The sequence below is a fragment of the Talpa occidentalis genome, unplaced genomic scaffold, assembly GCF_014898055.3.
Source record: "Talpa occidentalis isolate TD23 unplaced genomic scaffold, MPIMG_talOcc4v2.1 talOcc4.4, whole genome shotgun sequence".
Lineage (NCBI taxonomy): Eukaryota > Metazoa > Chordata > Mammalia > Eulipotyphla > Talpidae > Talpa > Talpa occidentalis.
In genome coordinates, this window is record NW_023604295.1 from 22,762,577 (window position 1) to 22,786,503 (window position 23,927).

Here is a 23,927-nt window from a genome sequence, read left to right on the forward strand (position 1 = left end):
TTACACTAGAGGGTAAACCACAGTACAGGCTAAGTTTGATCCTCCATATTCCATCATTCTCCATTATAGCAGACTTGAAACTGTAGCATACAAGAAAAGGTGTCAGTTTGGCTATCATATTTCATGTGTAAAAACTAAGGATGGGCTACAGCAACTTATCAGCAAATGATGATGGGAAGAGATCAGAAGATGAAGGTATCCTGGCTATATTTCTCTAGACCTGAAAAGCAGAAGCCATCCTTATCTTGTTCCTGATTTTTAAAGGCAATCTTCTAAATGTTTCACCATTAAGTATGACATGAGCTTTTGATCAAAGTAGATATTGTTTATGATTTTAAGTACGCATTTTTCTTTCTGAGTTTTGTTGGAGATAGTCTCAGAAAATAACTTTTTGGACTCAATTGTGATAATCATAAGACTTTTTTCCCGTGACAATTTGAAGTGATGAGTTGTATTAATAGATTTCCTAGGCTTGAATCATCTGAATCATCTATGCTTTCCTGGACTAAACTACTTGTTCATGATAAATTATATATTTTTAATGTGGAATTGAATTGGATGTGTTAATATTTTATTTATAGTTTATACATATATATTCCTAAATGTTGTTAATCTAGAATGTATTTGGTTTTTGGGCAAGTTGTGGTGTAAAGGTTTTTGAGTTTAAAATCAATTTGGACAAGTTTTCTCTTTTTATGTTACTATTTTTTAATTATTCCTTATGCAAATTTTTCTTATTACAATTTTTTCCAGAAAGGTATACATTTTATTAAGATTTTCTAGTTTATTAAAACTTTTATTCTTTTTATTGTATTTCTTAATTTTAATTTTGTTACTTTCTTTTCTTAACTAGAATTGTCAAGTAACTCACTAACTTACTTGCTCAATTTATCAAGTCAGTTAAAACATGCAAATATCACATCTGTAGTAACACAGAAAATGCCCAATAATGCTGAATGAGTTCAATTTGCATAAGTCTCAACTGAAAAACGTTTCTAATGCAAAAGGCTGTAGGTAATGGCAAGGAGATAACTGAAATTAATAAGTTATGAGTGGAATAACTCAATGTATAAAGCGAATCACCTCTCTTTGGTTTGTAACATATGGATTACCAAAAATCATTCAAATTGCATTTGAAATATGGGGGAGAGTTGAAAGACTATGTTCTGCTTATTGAGAAAGGAATCATATTCCTTGAGAATTGAATGACATAGATGTAAACACAAACATGGCTTTAAAATCAGTGTCTATATTTATGCTTTTCAAAACAGAATATAAATCAGCATTAACATCTATCATATAGATAGATGGATCATATAAAGTGGATCAAATTTGTTTTGTAATAATACTGTATTTGGGTATAATGCAATGAGTAAAATGAGAAAGTCTTGCTAATCTGATTAAAAATTAATATAGATGGCAATCAGATGCAGAAAATAATTTATTTTTTCCAAGACACCTGTTCAAAAATACATAGTCCAATGAAATGTCTGGAAGTATCATTTGTGAAATATTATCTTCTCAATATATTATGTTAATAAATTATAACTTGATGTAACTACTCATTTCATATCAGGCACATAGAGAGGCTTTCTTACAGGTATTCAATTTGTTTTCATGGATCCCAAATATTTTGAAAGCTCATATTAGCTATCAACGCTATTTTGTTGTATCAGTTAAAAATGTCTAAAATATATTGGGCAGACAAAAATACAGACACCCCTTGCCAAAAACTTAAACTATGCACTTTTAACAAATGACATTTTTGAAAGTTTGATACAGTGAACTAGAAATTATGATATTAGATATGAAAGTATCAGACAGATACTGAAGTGCTCACATGATGAAAGAATTTGAAGTGGAAAAGCAAAATATGTTTTCTGAATGCAAACAAAAGATGATGGATGTTGGGGAATAACCAGCAGTTTGGTCAATGATAGATATGAGACAGAATAAAAAGTAGCATAAACTTCAAATAGGTGAGAAATTTTATATTACAATAGAAGAGTAGTAAGTGACAGTGATGTGCAGGATGGATTAGAGTACTTACGGAGTTCAGAATTCAGTTAGAAGCCTAGCACAATAGCCCATACAAAAGACACACAATGAACCATTGATTCAATTTCATTCAACAAATACTTCCTGAATACTGACGATATGCCAAGTACTTTTCTAGGTACTTAGACTAAAACTGAATAAAACAGTCTAATATTCCCATCCTCTCATGTCTCACATTCTAGCAATTGAAAGCAAAAGCAATAGCAATGAAAACTATGACAGAAAGATAGGTTTTCAAAGACGGAGTTGATAGGAACTTCTTAATATCCATGATCAAGAAAAAAAAACAATTTCAAGAAATACTATGACATTAGCCTATGAAACAATTGAAATGCAAAGGCCATTGATTGAGAAAGAGCAACTTATTCATGTTGAGTTTTCCCAGTGCCAAACACTAGGGATATAAAGATAAATAAAAAATTGCACCATTTGGAAAAGTTACTGACATGTTGATGGTGACAGTTTTGGACAAATCAAAAGTTTGACTTGGGCAGGACATCCTTGTGAAATATTCAAAAAAGCTATTGGAACAGTATTTTTGAAATTCAAGGCAAAATTTAGGCTAAGAGAAATCTGACTAGACAGTAATATCACCAGTTATCATCATATATGAAATCAAGAGAAAGACAATGAATAGAATAAGAAAACAGAAACAAAATCCAGAACACTGATATTTATAAATATGCATTGTAAAAGAAAACACAAAAGATTAGGTCATTAGTGATAGTTACAAAATAATAGAAGAAAGTACTAGAATATAATTGATGTGACCTATACAAAAAGAGCTTACAAAAGGTCATCAAAGTTGAAATGAATTGATTAGTTAGAAAAGACCAGAAAAAAAAATTTCAGAAGGAAATTAGGAGTTTGTCAGAGGAAAAACTGATACAAAGGATTATTAGTTAAAGATCAGAAGTGGAGGAAATTTGTGTAAACTACACTTAAGAAAACTGGTGATAGGATGAGTAGTTATCAGGATCCAGTAATCTTTGTTCCTCATGGAAAAATTGAAACATGAATATATTTATAAACTGAAGGGTAATAAGAATGAGTCAACTCACAATATGAATCTTTGGCACAGAATTATTTTGTGATACTGCAGGTAGTAGAGAAGCTCTAAAAGAGAGTAAGTTAACCTTTTGTAAGGGAAATTTGCATTACAAAAGGGGCCTATGTTGGGAAGAGAACTATTACAAGAGATCACTTTTTCATCTGAGAGACTAACTGGAACATCTTCAAAGCCTTTGTTTACCAAACACACCCTCTTCTTACCTTCCTACATATTGTCTTTCCCTGCTTTGAAGCCACAGACCCATATCCCTTTCCTTAACTCAGGAGATTACACAAGCCTCAATTATCTGAATTATTTGTTGCCTCTTATCCTTGTGGGACTCCCATATGTATGTGTGTATATGTACAACTTATATAAATATATAATTAACATTTTTTTCTCTTAATCTGGTTTTTATTACAGGTGACCTCAGCCAAGAACTTTGAGAGGCAGAGGGAAAATTATCTTTCTACCCTTTCAAAGTTAATGAGAAAAATTACTAGTCCAACTGACGATCCAAAGGCAGATGGTTATATAACAGTTCCCAAAGGAACATGGTTACTTGGAATCTGAACCGGAGTCAAAAGGACTAGCATCAATAGAATAACACACTTCGGCCAGGTGAGCATTTCATGCTATATGAAAATACCTGTGGGTTGCAGAGAAGGAATTAGAATGTGTGAGAGTGTTTAGGTCCTACTCAATAAAAATATGCAGTAAAGAGGGCTATATACCAAGTCTTCAGGTTATAAGGGTGACAAGATGTTGAGAATTATGGATAAACTTTAAATCACTATCTTTATTTCCTATACTTTTCTTTGTGAAATTCTAGCCCTGGGAATTTAAACATAGAAAAGTGATAGTTGGGGGGGAAGGGCAGGTTCCTAAAAGAGATTAAAACAAGACCTAAAGAAAACTTGAAGGAAAAAAAAATTGCCTGTCAATTCCTTGAAGGGATGACTTTGGATGATGTTAATTTTTCTAAAAATAAGAAAAAAAATATTTCCTGGGAAAACTCACATGAAAAGGTAGTGGTTAAAAAACACATATTAATATAAATACAACAAATTGTCAATCTTACTAGTAGAATTATTATGTTCTAAATTTCACTTGCTTGGTAATCATTACATATCATCACATATTTTCAAATTAATATCTTTCAGAAATATCACATGTTTAGATATAAAAGGGAATTCTGTATTGAAAAAGTCAGGATTTTTAACTGAAAAAATTAACAGGCATGCAAATATGATATTTATATTATACTGGCTCATATGAATGGGTAATTAAAAGTGAAGTTAGGTATTTATATTCATTTATTCAACTATTGATGCTAATGAAAATTGAAAAGATTTATTTGCATTTTACCAGGTAAAACAAGCTACTTTATGTATTACAATTCCTAAAAAGAGTAGTTGAATTTGTATTTACTGCATTATTTTTCAGAGTGACCTAATCAGAAGGAAAATTCACTGCATGCCTCATATTAAATGTTTAAGTTGAAATGTACAAATTTCTTCTTTGAACTTTTAATACTTTCCATCGACAAAATGGGATTTAATGAGTGGGTGAAATGCCTGGAAAATAAAATATGAATAGACTGAAGTCAGTAGAATTAAGAAAAGGTGAAACAATTTTTTTTTTTAATAGAGGCATGTTTTATTTATTTGTTTGTTTGTTTGTTTTGTTTATACATGCACTGGGTACAGTCAGAAGTGCAGGAGGGTGAGAGAATTCTCACCCTCAGAAGGACCGAAGTACACTGCTGAGGGGAGCAGCGGGCAGCAGGAGAGGTCTGTGTGCCATGTGGGACCCTCCTCCAATAGCAGGGGAGCAGCCGGGGATCGAACCGGTGCCGCAGAGGCCGCGGGCAGCTTCGCAACCCAGCGCTCAACCGCTGTGCCACCAGGGAGGCCCAGGTGAAACAATTTTATGTTCAAAGTAACTCTAAAATATTATGGTCTAAAAAAAAACATTCTTTGTGAATATATTCCTTATATGGTATTATTTTTCATTTCTATTCATAAATCAAGTTTTGGACTCTGTCTTTAGACTTTAACTGATGATTCCAACAGTGTCTTTTTCATTCTGTATTCAAAATCCAAAGCACATTTTTCATGTTTTATTCCATGATCATCATTATGTGCAAATATAAGCAAAATGCAGTCAGTATTCATGATACTTCATCTCAATGAAAAATGCCCACAAAATCTAACAAAATACAACACAAAAAGATATATCTATCAGGCCTCCCTCTTGGCTCAAGGGATTAAGTTTCAGCACTATGAAACCATTAGCAGCCACTGCAGCATGAGTTCAATCCCTGGCCAGGGAGTTAACCCACATGGCACAGCAGACCTCTACTGTCTTACCTGCTGCTCCTTTCAGCAGTGTATTTTAGTCAATCTGCTTGTTCTGCTCCCCATTCTGTCTCTGGTGAATCCTCTAACTACTACCCCTCCACACTGCACCTCTGGCCTATAACCCAGCTCTTGTATGCATAAATAAATAAATCTTTTTAAAAAAAGATATATTAATGATAACATTTAAAGAAACCAACATTAAAACTCTAAGAAAAGAAAAATTAACATTTATAATTTTGTTTTATCTTTGACAACCAAAGTTACTGTATATTAAGGTAACTTGCCATTTTCAAGAACAAGATAAAGTGGATCTCAAATTTAGTTCTCAAATATACTCAGAAATCCTACAGTTGTCAGTTTTGAACAATGCTATGTATACCAGGCTATGGATAGCTTATGTGGGCACATGGAATTCTCAGGATCACTGCACAGACTCTGTGGCAACAACATTTCTTGATCTGTATCCTGATGTAAAAATCAAACTACTGTTAAATGTACGTCAGTGGGCTTTCCCTGTAACCTAATGAATCAGAATTTCTTAGAAGCGGTAACTGGCAATTGGAAAACAAACATTTTCTCTAGGAAATTCATGAACACTTAAGTTTGGCAATCACTGCCCAATGTTGTATTAGAGTTTTGCAATTTTTATAGTCATGGGTGAGAGAAAACAAGGATAGGTAAGTAGAAACAAGCTGCAAGTTGGAGTGATAATTTCTTTGTTTGAAATATATAAATATCAATACTTACAGACTTAGGCACCTACATTTAAGTCAAAGACAGAATCTGTGGGAGGCTGAATTCTCAAATGACCTCTAAGACCTCTAAATGACCTCTATGTAAACAGCTATCTGGTTTACATAGCCTACATAATCCCTGTTACCTTAAATATGATTGAATTTACTCTCATCATTACATTTATTATATAAAACCATTGATTTTGAGAAATAGAAATTATCCTAAGTGATCCTAGCTTAGTCAAGTAATCCTTTAAAGGGGACTGATGTCAAAGATTCAATACATGTAAGAAATACTTGCTGAGATTCCCTACTGCTGCATCTGCATTTGCAGATGAAAGGGCTCACATGGCAAGATACAAGAGGCCTCTACAAAATGAAAAGAAGCCCCCAGAAGCCAATCAGTAAAGAAACAGAGACTGTAGTGCCACAACCATAAGGAGCTGAATTCACCCAATAACCTCAATGAGCATAGAAACCAATTTTCTCCCAAATCTCCCAAATGAAAATATAGTTGGCCAAACTTTGGTGTCAGCTTTGCAAAACCCTGAGCAGGTAATTCAATCATTCCATATATGAACTTTTGACCTACAAATCTGTGTGCTAACAAATAAGTCTTATTTTAAGCTGCTAAATTAATGGTGACTTGCTTTGCAGAAATAGAAAGCTAATACATAACCACTTTGCATAAAAGTGACTCTTGCCTATGATTATGGGTGCTATTTAAAGGCTTTCACACTCTTTGACTTCTCTGAACCATGAATGAGAATGGTGTTATAAATCAGCATATTTTACATGTTAGTGTATAGTTAAAGAATCTCTAAGAGCTGTTGTGACTAACTTCAAAAAATATGTTTCTGGGTGGATGGAGTGGAATCCCAAATAGTTCACTATCAGAAATGATTTTTAAACTCTTGTGAAAATTCATATGTTACAATCAACATTAAAATGTTGAATCTTATATTGCACAAAAGCAAAGATGTAAAATAATATGATATTAATTAAAAATTAAGTGATTAATATTTTAATCATTATTACCAAAGAATCGTAAGTACTTAATTGGAGCTGATGATCTAAGATTGTGCACTAAAGCTTCCAGTAGACCTCATTCTCAGAATAATTCTTTTCCTCACCAAAGAGAATCTCATGAGTCCATTCAGTCAAAATAAATCAATTTTTTTTTCTTAATGTGTCCATGAGCAACATCTATTTTCCATTATTTCTTGTGGTCACACAAGCATTTCATTGAATATTTCTATAAATAGTTCCCACATGCCCATGCTCCTTTAATGACTTTTCGACTCTAATAAAGTGATTAGAACTCCTTATCCCTGCTGTGGCCTCAGCTAAACGATGTGAAAATCCCCCTCCTGCTGAGGTTACCCGCCAGCAAAATTCAAATGACCCACCAACAAGTACATCTGTTGTAATTTGACTTTCTTTGCCCTTGTTACTTTTTCCTACTCTTCTTTAAGATCTTTAATTTTCCCCTTGAGGCTCTAAATTCATTTTAAATTATTTATTTGAGGAGAATATCTTTTTAAGTTAAAATTAGATTGATTGTTCCTCTAGTTTTCCTCTAACTATGGGAATTTTACCATATCATTTTTTCTCTGAAATCTCAGTTTCCTAATTAATATGTATTCAAACATGACAGGGTCATTCGATTTGCTTTACATATTCATTAAATGTTCAATTACGTATCTGAAATATCCTGATTAACAATACAGTTGTGATTTTATTGAGGAAAAATGTGGAAGTGAATCTTTGGAAAAGAATCAATAAGATTTTGACAAGTCGTCTTGCTAAACCTAGGAGGTGATTTAGAGTGGCAGAATAATTAGAATTAAACTGTTAAATGTTCAATCAATTCAAGAGATATTCAGAACAATATTGGATTTGGTTATAGAATTTCTATTTTTGGACTTTCTCCCTTATACATGATACACTGGTGAAATGGGAAGTTGGTCCTTGATTGATTATGCCTTTTACATTGACCTCTGGTAGTAGAAACTGGTCTTTCATTGGACCAGCAGCTCATTCACACCCAGTCTGTGCATCAGACAATACCAGACCACTGGTGAAACAGTCCCGGCTAACACATCTCACTGATCATAGTGGGGACATATTGTCTTTGTGGACCAATCATAGTGTGGAGATTTGTGTAAAACTATTGGGAAAGATAAGCCCCCCCCTTTTTTTTTAGCCCTTCTTTTTTTTCTTAGGATTCCACATGGATTGAGAAATCTCTGAAGCTGCTATCGACCAAATTTGCTCTACCAACTCCCAAAAAAATGACAATAACCTCTGTGAAAGTATAACTGAGAAGAGAGTGTTCATTATTTCACCCCTTGAGTCCTAGATCTCATCCTGCTTTAAAATATGTCATACCTGGTCTTTTCAATTACTTGGATCTATCAGTTCCTTTTAATAGTTAAGTTCCTTTGGGCTGGGTTTTTAGACTTGCAACTGAAAGAATCCTACCTTATAGAAAAGGTCTTTTTCACAAGTTAAATTAATTCAAGACTCTACCCTTTGAATTTAGTAAAAATGACATTATAAAGCTAATTTATTGACTTAATAATTTTTGAATGGAATATAATCAAAATTCTGAAATATACCTTTGGTGATCATTTAAAAGTCATAGCCATTTACATAGTTTGAATTTTTCCAGTATTTAAAGGTACTTCAATGATATAATCTCATTAATTCTTACAATGTCCTTTTCAACTAGCCAGGGGACAGGTATGCTTATCTAATAATATAATAGTCCTGTTCTCTTTTGCACTTCATGACACATTTCAGTGAAGGTTGAATAACAAAGCATGAGGTCACTTATGTAAGCACCTGGAGAAAACAGTAATTACTTCCCTAATGGTGTAGGTAGGATATCACGATGAAAATCAGAATGAAGATTATAGCACAAATTTATCACCTGTAAGGAATTGTGTGGTCAACAGAACTTTTAATAATATAGGAGGATGGATATAAAATGAATATGACATTTAATACAGATTAAACAGACATTTAATCAGCACATTTTAATGGAAGTTGATTGTGAAAGTTCTTCTACTTATATTTCACTCTATGTATATTTATATGTAAGATAGACATGATACATCAATACAGTAATCTATTTATTAAGTGGTTATTATGTGCTAAGTCCTTATAAAATACATGAAAAAAATCAAGTTGTAAAATGCTAAACCTTAATTTCAGTGATCCTGTTTTGTTTTTCTTAATGATTAGAAGTTTTTTTTCTCCTCAATAAAATAGCACCTATTTAAACTTTTATGCAAGGCAAGAATAAGGTAGATTTCCCATATTGCTAAATATTTTTTTATTGAGATCCAAATTGAATTTTCATTTTTTAATAAAAATTTTAAAATATATTGCACAACCTTGATAATTCAATTTGGTTTTAATGACTTAGTGGCCTCCTCATGAGCATCCTTCTGTATTATAAAATTAAAAATGCTTTGGATCTATTAAAGCATGTAAAGTTGTTTCAACCCAAATACTATGTTTTATGAATTAATACATCTGCTTTTGAGAGCTACCTAATTTTTTAATTCTGTGGAATTTGTATACCTTTCAATAAGCTCCTTTCTTTGCTTTAGAAGTTTGAGTGAATTTCTACTCCTTAATAGATGTTTTAAGAGTGTTACTAAGAGGCATTTTGATATATAACCTTAAAAAATAAATATAGGACTAGTAATTCTACTATAAGGTATAATCAACCATGATACATGTTCGAAAGTGCTCAGAGGGCCTACCCTGGTGGTGCAGGCAGTTGAGCGCAGGGCCTTGAAGCTGTCCACAGCCTCTGTAGCACTGGTTCTATTCCCGGCTGACCAGGGAGATTCCCACATGGTGCAGCAGACCTCTCCTGTCTCGCCCGCTGCTCCCCACAGCAGTGTGTTTTGGTCAGTCTACCTGTTCTGTTCCCCCCTCTGTCTCAGGTGAATCTTCTCACCCTCCCACACAGCTGGTCTGTACCCTGGTTCTTGTGTGCATGAATAAATAAATCTTAAAAAAAAAAAGTGCTCAGAGAAGCACTATTCATAGTAGCCAAAGACTGGAATTAACCATATTACCTATCAACAATAATACTGATAAATAAATTTTAACACATTTATGCAATGAAATATTGCATATCTATGAGAATGAATTAGCTGTACAAAAATGATATTAATGAAATTCACAATAAAAATTAAGGGAAGCTGGATACGAGAAAGTTGGTGTGTGGAGGATTTTTGTGACTAGAAGGTAACAAAAAAGTATAATTTTGGGATGCTGAGTGCTGTAATATTTTGTCCCTTGATCTTAGCTACACAAGCATGGACACTGTGTGGGGAAAAAAAATCTTTGAGCCATGCTATAATGTGTGCAATTATCTGCATAAATTCTATATTTCAGTAAAAGTTTACTCAAAAGAACATAAAAATATACTATATATATATGACTATATTTGTATTGAACACCACTTCCAAAGCATATGCATTATCTTTCAGAAAGCACATATCTCATTTCATTCATCCACTCTGTAATTGTTTATTTGTTTTCTATCATGATCCAGATGCTGGGCAAGGGGATGGAGACACAACACAGATATATAATAGAATGTAGGTATAGGTATATCCTTGTTTCGTAATGTACAAGTATTTACATCATTGACAGCAGATGACATTTCCCCACTTATTCATTTAAAAATATTTAGTGAACATCTATTGTGTGTTTGGTACTACTATAAGTTCTAGAGAAATAGCAGAAAGCAAAACAGACCAAGAACCATCTGTCATGTAGATTACATTCTAATAATAAATACCAGGTAATGTTGAAGCCATGATGAAAAACAGGTGAATAAGAAGAGTAAAAATAAGAGGGGCAGAAATGATATCGTAGAGAAAGTTGTCATAGATGTCTCTGACATCAGACAGAGACTTGAATCCAGTGAGGAGTTTATCTAATTTGTTATCTTTAGGAGAGCACCTTAGACAGAGGGAAGAATAAATGCCAGGTTGCCTTGCTCCAGAAAAAGAAAGGAAATCAGCTGAGAGAGCAGGAGGAATAATAGAAGGAACTAAAGTCACAAAGTTAGGGCCTCCCTGATGGTACAGGGGTTACAGTCTCAGCACTGTTATCCCTCAGCCACTGTGGACACACACACAGTGGCAGCGGATTTCAGTTTATCCACCTGTTCTGCTCCCCATTCTGTCTCTGGTAAATCTCACACACCCCTCGCCCTGCACCTTCAGCCTACCCTCCAGTTCTTTTATGCATAAATAATTAAAAATAAATCTTAAAAAAAGTCACAGAGTAAGCTGGTGACCAGATTATCTAGGCCTCAGATGCCATAGGAGAAGCTATAGATTGATTCCAGTTTTCTCAGGAAGTTCTTGGAAGCTTTGGAGTAGAGAAGTGATAGGACCCGACTCATATCATTAAAGGAATCATTCTGGTGCCTGTGTGAAGAATCAACTGTATATGTTTAAAAGATTCTAAAACCTTATTTTCTCAAATTTTCATGATTTATCTCCCCATATCAATTACCATCCCAATATTTATGCTCCACCTTTTCCAAGTGCTTCTTAGTCACGAATAGATGATATCTTCAAGTGAAGTGACTGCAAGAGAGTTAATGAAGGGATTGCCTGTGAAATTATAGGAAGGGTAAAGGGAAACCAATAACAAAAAAGTTCTCTATGGTCCCACCTGTCCATAGCAGAGGGAAAAGGAGAGAGCAATTACAAGAACACAGAGAGACAATTGACCAAACCTAACCAGAAGTCAGAGGGCAAGAAAACCCATCAATCTAGCTCACATATAGGTCAGCCTTCTGATGGAGCAACCAAAAAGAGGTGATAAGTTGATTTGTGGGCACATACAGTTACCTTTTCCTTGAGTCACAAATGCCTCTATTGTCCTCTCTCATCTCCTTCCCAGAGAAGTTTCTTGAATCCCTTCACTGTCACAACCTCTTGAATTCACATCTTTTTCCCTGCCCATTTCCATTTCACTTCTGTTGATATCACTTCCTAAAAGGGCTCCTCATAAGGTCAATACTAAACTCCAACTTCCAGCAATTTCTTCTTTATCTATTTTCTTCACTTCCAGCAATTTCTGTCTTTATTTCATTTGACCAGATTTCAGCATTAGATTATAACAGTGACTTTCTTTTTCTTGAAACAATTTCTGATTTGGTTTACAAGGTAACAGATTTTCCTGGGTATCCCTTTTTTCTTCAGCTTGTCCTTATACATTTTCTAGCATTGCCATAATAAATTACCACAATAGAGGAGGTTTAAAACAACATTTATTCTCCTATAATTCTGGAGGCCAGATATCGAAAATCAAGATATCAGCAGGACCATCCAAGGTCTCTCTGAAGTCTCTAAAGGAGGATTCTTCCTTACCATTGTCTAGCACATAATTGTTACTGGAAATCCTTAGAATTACCTGGGTTATAGATGCATCTCCCAATGACTGCCTCTTGTTGTGACATGATGGCAGTAGTTGTGGTGTTGGTGGAAGCATATCCTAATTTCCATCTTCTATACCAACAATAGTCACATTGAATTTAGGGTCCACACTTACCTAGTGTAAGCTCATTTTAACTTGATTACATCTAAAAAGGCTCTATTTCCAAATAATGTTCATTCACAGGTTCAGATAAAATAGAATATTGAGGGGATCCTTCTCAATACAGAAAGGCCCTTTCTTATATCTTCCACCAAAGTATCCTCCCCTTAAATTAGACCACCTGCCCATGGTTTCCCTTATCCTCACTCCTTTATTCTGCCCAATTTTCAGTCACAAATGCCAAACAAGGAAGTAAATATGTAATAAAAATTACTGTTATGGTTCTCTTTTAAGAAAAACTCATAAATCACCTTCATGGCAAATAGCAACTGACCCTTGGTCTAAAGATAGGGCAAGGGTTGTGGCTCGTGGCTGATGGAAAAACACTTGTCCTATTCTAAAGGTGACAAGCTGCCCAGACCCATTAAAAAGCTGCTGTTCAGAAAAGCAGGATTAGTGTTATAAACTCATGTGATTTTCTTCTTAAGAAAAGCTGGGAAAATTGGATATTTTATATAAAATCACTTTTAAATGATTCCAAAATAAACATAATAAATTCAAACAATAAAAAATAACACTGTTCAGACAAAACCAAACCCATTTATGTTTCTGCCTCACAGACCCTGTTTGCAAACTCTGTTCTATATAGATCTCTTTGATCATGTCAAGGGTTACTTAGGAACAGTGGTATATTGCTTTCTAGACTGCCTGTCCTTTTTGCCCAGATATTATAGAAAGAACATTAAAATGGACTGTCAAACTTGTCTATCAATAACAATATCAAACTTTTTTGTCAAATCTAAAATTCAGCACCCCCTATCACTAATTGCCTCTCTTTCATAGTCTCTTTCTCAAAGAATGGCAAAGTTACAAATCTGAGAGACATCCCAATTCTGTATTGTCCTTTAGCACATCTAACATTTATCAATCCAGTTTCTTAAAAAAACATCTCAGATGAGTCCCTAAGATCTTTCAAAGGAATCCCCTTCTCTCCATTCTGTAAATACTGCCTTGATTTGTTCTTTTCCAATAGCAATCTTTATATACTAACACTAAATATCTTTAAATAAAGATGGTGCCTCATTTAATCTTTATAATAGGAGAATTACAGTGTCTTAGCTTGCGTTCTAAAATAGAGCCTGAGGAAAGGTCTTCGGTAGAAAACAGCGAGAGAATGGGGAGGAAAAGCCAATGCAAGGCGCATTATCATGGTTGTTGCCATAGGCAACAGGAGCTGGAACAGCTGAGAAATGAACAGATGCCTTCAAGCAATGGACATCCAAAATATGAAAGCTTCAGACATTTATTACAGCTACTGTCCCAATTGTTAGAGAATCGGCCTTGGGCCATTTTTGCATTGATTGAGAGGCTCCCATAGTCTGGGGACAAACAGCTCACCTTTGAATTATACCCCTACCTGGGCAAGGTAAGTCTTAGCTCACGTTGAACTATTGACCACAGCTTCAGCTAAATCTAAGGTAAGTCAAAAGATAAGCAGCAAATGGGTCTTTTCCTAATAGAGGAATGCTTTGAGAGGTAACATTGATCGTAAAGTAAGCAATGTAGGATTTAAATCCTTGTTAGACTCTAAAACCTATGTTTTTAATTATACGTACAAGAAGTTTTATCCAATTTCAAAGTTATAAGGCAAGGTCCACAAAATTGCTCTGAATTTTGATACTAATTACAAGTTTTTTGGTGTGGTTCCCCAAGTCACTCTTTATCAATATTTCACAAAAATGGACTCCTAAAAATCACTGAAATCTATTACAGTTATGCTTATAATTTATTTCAGAGAAAGTATATCAATAAAAATCAGACAAATGAAGAGACTCATAGGGTAGAATTTAGGTTCCAAATGTGAGCTTGCTTGGAGGTTAACCCTATGGAGTCAGTATGCATTACTCCCCTAGTATCAAAATGTGAAAATACTTGTGGGCTATTGTCAACAAGAACTGTTTTTCTTTGACTTCCACTAAAAAGGATTAATTGTCTTTGTGGTTGTTCTCTGTCTCGAGGTTGACTGAAATCACATGATTCCACCCTAAATCATTTGATTGTTCTTTCTGAGATAGCTCACCTCTTTTCTAAAATTTTTGGGGGTGATTAGCCCAGGCAAAGATATGCTGTGGCCAACCTCCCCTCTGAACAAAGATATTCCTGTCAGGTTTGACATAGATTACCACCCAAAAGATGGCAAAGGCCAGGCCTCTCTTTGGACAAGAACTTATTCTTTATGAAATATGATAGATCATGTCTACTATAAAAAACCAGATCTGATTGTGTCTTTCCTCCTCTTCTTGAATATCCTCAGTGGCTCTCATCATCTTTCGGTTAAGATCCATTCATTTTAGCATGGTGCACTAGGTACCTTGAGGCTTGAATTTCAACTACATTTCCAATCTCATACCTTGTACTCTTCCTTGTACCCTGTAATACTTCCAAACAACTGGTATTTCCCCTAATGAGCCTGTTTGCTCTCATCAGATGCCTGACTAGAAAAAAATTAATGTAAAAATTGGTGACAGACAATCTACAAGGAGAAAAAAAAAAAGGGTTACTATTCTTCCTTTACTTTTTCAACAGTGCAAGTACATGAAGACAAGTTTTTGGAACATATGGATATGTGCAAAAGAGTTGTCCCTTGATGGAACTACCATTTGAAGATGAGAGATATGATATGATGGGATAAATCAGGGTGATAAACTGATTTGGCAGGTAAGTGGCAGAGGTAAGATTGAGGATCAACTGAACTGTTCTTCCACCATTTGCAGCAGAGACAAAATACTCAATGTACAATCCAACTCTCCCACACTTTGACCTTTGTTGTCATGGAAACCTCTTTCTCTTTATTGCACAATGCCCTCCAAACAGTTGGTAAGGTGTATTATTACAACTAATTGGTAGATTCTTCCCCTGAGTATGAGCTCTATATTTGCATCCTTATAATTAAGTGTGGGGTACAGTATAATTGGGATAAAAAATATTATAAACACTGTAAGGAGAGATAAAGAGACAGAGAGAGACAGAGACAGAGAAGCTGGGAAGAGATAGACAAGAATGGAGGATAAGGAGGAGGAAGGAAAGGAAAGGAAAGGAAAGGAAAGGAAAGGAAAGGAAAGGAAAGGAAAGGAAGGAAGGAAGGAAGGAAACAAATGAGGGAGGGAAGGAGAGATGGAGCGAAGAGTATTGAAATCCTATTGGCTTGTAGATATGCTGAGAAGCAGATAATTCCAAGTTTAATAGAATACTATTCCTTGAAATTCCCAAGCCCAAGTGGCAACTCTCGTTCTGAAGGGAGAGTTTAGTTAGCTTGAGGACAACACAAGGTATAAGCAGAATGACATTAAACTTCTCATGGGTTCATGCCCAAACCAATTCCCTCTGCAGGGAGGTAACATTTCTGGAGTCTTCCATGGTACTTTTAGAATCTCTCCAGGCTATGGTGGCAACAGATTTAGTAGACAAGTGGGAACTAGCAGCACATCTCATGAACTGAACTGGAAAATGTCCTGGCCAATTAACAGCAAATGTCTATGGCAATTAACAAACAGCCTGGGAACTAAGACTGTCTTTGTTGTTATGCTCAGTCCTAGAATGTTTATTATCTCTTCATGTCTTTAGTTTTATAGTTTCAACATTTGAAAGATGTATATTCTACTCTTTCATTACTTTGTAAGCTCCCTCGAGGATTAAATCCATCTAATACATCTTTTTATTCACACAATACCTAGTACAAAGTTTGACTCAAAGTAGGGATGCCATAAATATTTTGAAATCAAAAATTCTACCCTAAACCTAAAGCTACAGTGTGTATCTGCTGCTGCCAGGCTTACGCAGCATAGCATGGACTTATAAATTAAATTGTATGGTTTAAACTTCTCTCTAGACTGTGTTAGTTGCTTTTATCAGAATTAAATGGATAAAGTTAAGTTTGTTTTAGGAGAACATTTGGAGGTCGTTTAGTTCAATGCCCCCTTTTCAGATTGGAAGGCTTTTAAATTGGTTTGTCTAACATCAGGGAGCTATAAATATGGCAAGACTGTAATCAGAAGCCAGTCTTCAGATTCTCAGTCTAGTTTTCTTCTCTAGCAATGCTTTTTTCATTATTTCTTAGTAAACAGGATAACAGGGTGTTTTTACAATATTTTAAGAAAACATGAAGTGTGCTGGTACATTTTGGTTGTCTTCTTGCAGACACATGTCAATCAGTCTTGAAATTTTGTGTGATTCTATTCAAGAATCATTCATGATGATTTATCATCACCCTCCCTCCTATCTCCTGGAAAGAACAGTTCACTTTTACTTCTGATTCCTCACCTACACCCTTATCCTTATTTCCTCTTGATTAACTTTATGTATTATTCCCATGGTTTTGTTTTGTTTTTTTTTTGGTGAAATTGTAAATGGGATGGTTTTATAAAGTTCTTCTTCTATTTCATTATTTGTATATAGAAAGGCATTTTTTGTGTGTGTGTTGATTTTATATCCTGTCACTTTGCAGAACAGGTTTGTTTTAATAAGTTTTTCCATGGAGTCACTGGGGTTCTCTATGTATATTATTACATCATCTACAAATAATGATAGCTTTACTTCATCTTTCCCAATTTGAATTCCTTTTATTGATATCTCTTGTCTAATTGCTCCAGCTAGACTTCTTTTTTTTTTTTTAAAGATTTATTTATTTGTTTATACAAGCACTGGGTACAGTGAGAAGTGCGGGAGGGTGAGAGAATTCACCAGGGCCAGAGCGGGGAGCAGAGCAGGCAGAAGGACCAAAGTACACTGCTGAGGGGAGCAGCGGGCGGCAGGAGAGGTCTGCGTGCCATGTGGGACCCTCCTCTGGTGGCCGGGGAGCAGCCGGGGATCGAACCGGCACTGCAGAGGCTGCGGGCAGCTTCGCAACCCAGCGCTCAACCGCTGCGCCACGGGGGAGGCCCTCCAGCTAGACTTCTAATACTATACTGAGAGAAGTCATCCTTGTCTTGTGTCAAAACTGAGAATGATACTACTTGTAGGTTAGTCACATATGGCTTTTGTTATTTAAGGTATCTTCCCTTAATCTCCAATATTTCAAGCATTTTCATCATAAACGGACAGTTTTCTTTGCGTTGTCTTTGTTTTTGGCATTACTGTGACATTGGCCTGGTAAAATGTGTTTTGGGGAAATCATTCTTTCTCTATTATTTGAAAGCATCTCAGCAGGACAGGTATTAGTTTATCTTTGAAGATTCGGTAGAATTCACTTGTGAAGCCATCTGGTACTGGACTTTCGTGTTTTTTTTTTTTGGCGGGGGGGAGAATTTTGATTACTGGTTCAATTTTCTTGCTTGTGATTGGTTTGTTCAGGTGTTCTACTACTCCCCTACTCAATCTTGGATGGTTGTATAATTCTAAGACTCTGTCCATTTTGTTTAGGTTGTTGAATTTGTTTGCATGTAAATATCTATAGTATCAGTTATTATCCTCAAATTTCTACAGTCTGTTGTAATTTCTTTAATTTTTGATCCTATTTGAGTTTTCTCCTTTTTTTCTTAGTAAGCCATGCTAAAGATTTGTCTATTTTTTTTGAAGAATCAGCTTTTATTCTTCCATCTGATTTATTCTTTGCTTTCTCCTGCATTATTTGCCTCCTTCTGCAATTCTCTTATGGTTATTTTAAATTTTTCTAATTTATTTATGCATACAAGAGCTGGGGTACAGGCCAGAGATGCAGGGAGTAAGAGGATTCACCAGAGACAGAGTGGGGAACAGAACAGGCAGATGGACCTAAGTACACTGCTAAGGGGAGCAGTGGGCTAGTCAGGAGGTCTGCCTTGCCGTGTGGGTTTCTCCCTGGCCAGCCGGGGATGGAACTCGTGCTGCAGAAGGTGCAGATTGCTTCGTAGTGTGGTGCTTAACTCTTTGCGCCACCAGGGAGGCCCCTCTTATGTTCTTGCTTGAAATTTCAAGTTTGACCTTCTGTTTTTGTTGTTCTGCATATTATTCATTTCCTTCTCTGAATTTGTATTGTTCCAATTTTTTAATTTTATTAATCATGGCCATTTTAAATTCTATGTCTGAAAATTAAAAATTTTCTTCCATGTCTTTGTGGTTTGGTTCTAGGGTCTTGTTTTCTCTTTGTGGTATATTATTCCCCTGAGAGCTTGCTTGCTTACCCATTTGTATTTTTCTTTCTCTCAGGTGTTTCCTTTGGGTTTGTTCTGTTGTAGTTGGGGCATTTTTTTTAAAAAAGATTTATGTATTTTTATGCAAGAACTGGGGTACAGGTCAGAGGCACAGGAGGGTGAGAGGATTCACCAGACAGAGTGGGGAGCAGAACAGGTAGACGGACCAAAAGCACTGCTGAGAGGAGCAGCGGGAGAGACAGGCGAGGTCTGCTGCTCCATGTGGAAATCTCCCTGGCCAGCCAGGAGTAGAACCCATGCTGCAGAGGCTGTGGACAACTTCACAGTGCTGCACTCAACCTGCTGCACCACTGGGACTTTTGTTGTATGCAGTCTTTCTCCTCCACTATTCTGGGTATGTACTTGAGCATAGGCAGAGCTTCTGGGTTTTGTAGGATCTGGAATGGTGTTAGAGCCTCCCTTGAAGCACTTCCAGGCCTAGTTCTTGTGGCTGGTAGGGTTAGTGGTGGAGGAGTGCTGAGTGAGTGCTGGAGTTTCTGTGACCCTTCCCTACCAGGAGCAGCAGCTCCAGGCCTGTTTCAAATGGTCAGATGGGTGGAGGATTTCTGAAGTTCGTGGATATAGAGCAAAGCCCCAAGGCATGTGTCTGCTCCTGAGGTGCTGGCAGCTGAGTGCTGAGTGGGATACACTTCCCAGGTACAGCTGGGGCTTGAGGTGAAGGTTTAGGCCCTATGCAGTTCAGACTTAGGTCTGCTGGGTCTTGTGTCTGCTCCTGTGGTGCTGGAGACTAGGACTGGAGTCCTGGATGCTTACTGGGGGAGTTGCTGAAAATCCATTTAAAGCAAGCCCTGAGCAGCTCAGGCTAGGGTGCACTTCTGCCCGAGTTACTGACCTCTAGGTGGAATGTACTTTCAAGGCATGGTTAGGGGTCCACAGTGAAAGACTAGGCTCTGCACAGCCCTGAATAGGGCATGTGTCTTCTCCTGAGATGTTAGTGGTTGTGTTAGGGGGAAAGGATGTCCTGAGCTAATTCCATAAAGACTTTGTGGACTCCACCCCCACTCCAGACCAAAGCCATCAAGACACTGGGAACTACAAATCCCATCATCACCAAAGGGAGGGTTCCTGGGACCTGAGGGTGGGGTTAAGCAGCCAGGTTTGGTATAAAACCAGACAGTGGGCCTTGGTGGGGGGGGGGGGTCTCTTGGCTTCATGGCTCTTGGCTAGCCGCCAGCTCTCAGCGTGCCACTGGGATTCCAGGTCGGTGGAGACAGGTAGGATGCATTTAAGACTTTATTTCCCTCTTTTCTCCCTGAGTTGTACATTTCCTCATTTCCCCTTCCCTTGTAAATAAACCTTTTATTAACCTTTGTGTGTGCCTGCAGTGGAGTATTAATAAGTCCCTTTTAAGCACGTGGGTAAGGACCCACAGTCAGGCAATCTGTTTTATATCAGGGTTGCCCTGTAATAGTTGGGCCTGGAGTCAGGGATGCTAATTGGGAAGCTGCTAAATATTCCTGCTCATGATCACTCTTTTGAAGTTAATATTTTGCCTTATATCCTATTTAAAAAAAAAAGATTTATTTATTTATATAAGCATGGGCGTACTCCCAGGCCGGAGGCATGGGAGGGTGAGAGGATTCACCAGAGAGTGGGGAGCAGAACAGACAGATGGATCAAAGACACTGCTGAGGGGAGCAACGGGCGAGACAGGAAAGATCTGCCGCACCATTTGGGAATCTCCCTGGCCAGCTGGGACTCGAACCCATGCTTCAGAGACTGCGGACAGCTTCACAGTGCTGAGCTCAACCTGCTGCAACACCAGGGAGGCCCCTATTCTTTTTTCTTTTAAAGTTATATAATGAATGAGAAAAAGCCCCTATTGGCAAGAATCTTAAACAAACACTGATTATTCGGAGTCAACATACAGATAAGAAACTAACACAAACATGAATCATGAAGTGAAAAAAGAAAATTTTCCAATAAAACAAGTTTATAAAACCCTCCAAAATTACTTCAGATAAGTATTACTATTACATACAAATGATCTTATCCAGCCTTATGCTTTTTCAATAGTTTTTATCTAAGAGCTCCTAGGGAACTAACAAAATTCTAAATTTATATTTTTGTCATAATTTAAATCATAGATACCTAATACATAGACACATAATAAACATCCAACCTTAGTATTTTTCTCATATACTTCAAGTTTCCATGTGAAGAATAAGAATTTTTTTATTGGAGATAGTTATTGAAGGGAAAATTGATGGATGACAACAATGGAAAAACTGAAAAGGAGGCACAACAAGACAGTAACCTGGCTCACACAATGCCAAGAGCTGAAGATGGGGGTAGAGGGGATTAACATAGCCATTAACCCAGCTATAGGAACTAAGATCCTTAGGAGCCAATATCTAGATCACAAAGCATAAGACCCAAGCAGGTATCAGATTGCTTTAGGGGGTGTCAGGAGCACAGACCTGAAGGTAAAGATATCGAGATTGAAGGCCATTGTAGAAATCTGGCCCCTTTTAAATTCTACATAGTTTATTCACAGTCAACAACAAACAAGCCACTCCTTGAAGGAGTGAACCCCTTCCAAAGAGAAGAAGACTATATCAGTGCAACCCTTGCACTGGCACAGGGCAGCAGTCCTTGTGCCCACCTGTGACTATGCAAGTACTACTTTTCACCAACTCTGTCCCTCTGCAGGGCAGCAGCCTTCCTGCCTGCCCGGGGACCTGTACCTACAGGGGCTTCTCCTCACTGACCTCCCTCAGCAGAGACAGCTCTCCTCAAGGCCGCCTGCCTGCAACCACGCAGGCCTCTCTAAGTAAACCTGTCCTTTCGGACCAGCTCTTTCTGCCCATTTGTGTCTATGCAAGTGTCTTTTACTCTTTTGTCCCTTTCCTTAATAAACCTGCTTTTTAAATATAATGAACTTCTCTGCTTCATGGAGAAACTCACCTGGGAAACTCGCCTCATGCCGCTGAAAGGGGAGCACTGGGAAAACTTTCCCAGAGTGAATCCAAGGACCCCGCCCGCCAAATCCATCAACTCAAAAAAACTACATCAATATCACTTAACTCACAAGGAAGATGTTATTGCATGTGTTGCATGAGAAAACATTATGAAATTGTTGGGTTTGGTGTCCTACATTTCATCAAAGTCACAACAGAATGGGTGGACTCTCTCACTTGTCTTAGCCTTTATTTGAACAAAACTTGAAATGTGTGCCATCAGACAACCACTCATTTTCTCTAAACAATAGTTTTTATCCCCTAAACTCTTTTCAGATGTAGGGTAGCATAATGTGACAGTAAGTGTCTCCAAGCACCAGTTGAACCAAATTATGCTCTTGAGTCTGTGCGTGCTTCGCTTATTGATGGCAATGTCCCTGTTCTGTTGTCCTTCCTCATCAGCAATCTTACTAAAGTGTGCAGTGAGTAATGATTACACAATGATATTTAATGAAAATGCTATCCATGATTTGGAGCCAACTGTGACCCCTACTACTCTTGTACCATTAAAGAATAACTACCTATTCCCCATGCAATTGTAACTGTGGGCAGCAGATATCTCCTGTTGCCAAAATATGCCAGTAAAGTATTCAACTTTTAAAAGTTCTCAACATACAAAGTATTAATATTGATATAGAAATGCATAAGAAGTAAAATATCTAACCCTTGGGCAAATTAAATATAAATAACCTTGCTTATACTAATTTGGGGGAAAGTTATAACATCTTTTTAAATCAGCGTCTATATAGGAGATGAAATGAAGATGCCAAAGATTAATGTCAACTTCAATAGCCAGCATGTATCCAAAGGCAAACTTTTAAATCTAAAGCAAATAGAAGTGCATTGCTTAATTTCTGCTTATCATTCATTGCACTATTGCCAGGAAATTAACACTTGCATTTTGCAAATCCATCATTTCTTAAATTCATCTTGGAAAAGCTCCTTCTTCCATGATTGTATTGGGCTTTTATGGACTTTTGATGGTTCTCAGAGTAATCAGCACTGGAAGAGCTACAAAATTAAAGTAGACTGAAGTCATGAGAGAAAAAAAGATAAGTGTATTCAACAGTATTCCCTAATATTTTTAGTGTCGCAAAACTAAGAGAAGGAGCTCTTAATCTTGGATATGGCACTTGGCTTCCAATGACCTTCATTCTAAAAAAAAAAAAAATTATCTCAGCCACCTGTTGTGAATATAGTCAAAGTGACAAGAAAATTATAAATTTCATAATGCCACTGCCAAATTTTCTTATCATTAAAAGAAATATTTCAACATCTCTTTTAAAAATAAATTTGTTTTGTACCACATCTTCTTGATCCAGTCATCTATTTTTGGGCATTTGGGTTGTTTCCAAAGCTTAGCTATTGTAAACAGTGCTGCTATAAACATAGGGTTGCAGGTGATTTTTGGAATTGATGTTTCTGTGTACACCATGGAATATTACTCAGCATTCAAAAAAGATAAACACATGCAATTTGCAGCAACATGGATGGTGCTGGAAGGGATTTTGCTCAGCGAAATAAGCCAGAAAGTAAAAGAAAAATACCAGATGGTCTCACTCATAGCAGGAATCTAGAAAACTTAAATAAGGGACCAGGAAAAAGAATAACTATAAGAAAGTAAAAATCAAAATCAACAAACAACTATGAACCAGAGACACTCTATGGGGGTTGGGGGGCGGGGAGGGGAGGGATTGGGGTCAAAATAAGGGGGTCGCAATTGTATGGGGAATATAAAAATTAAAAAAATTTATATAAAAAAATAAAATAACATAATAAATTTGTTTTGCAATAAATAAATTTTCTGAAATTGTAAGCTTAATATGTTCTTTCACATTTTTTAGTCAATATACTATTCAATTCATTAGTTGTTCAATTAACAGAATATTTTTCAGGCGCTGGGCTATATAATAGAGAAATATTTCCTGCTCTTAAAAAATGTATATTTTGAGGGGCTTCCCTGGTGGCACAAGGTATTAAGTGTCAGCACT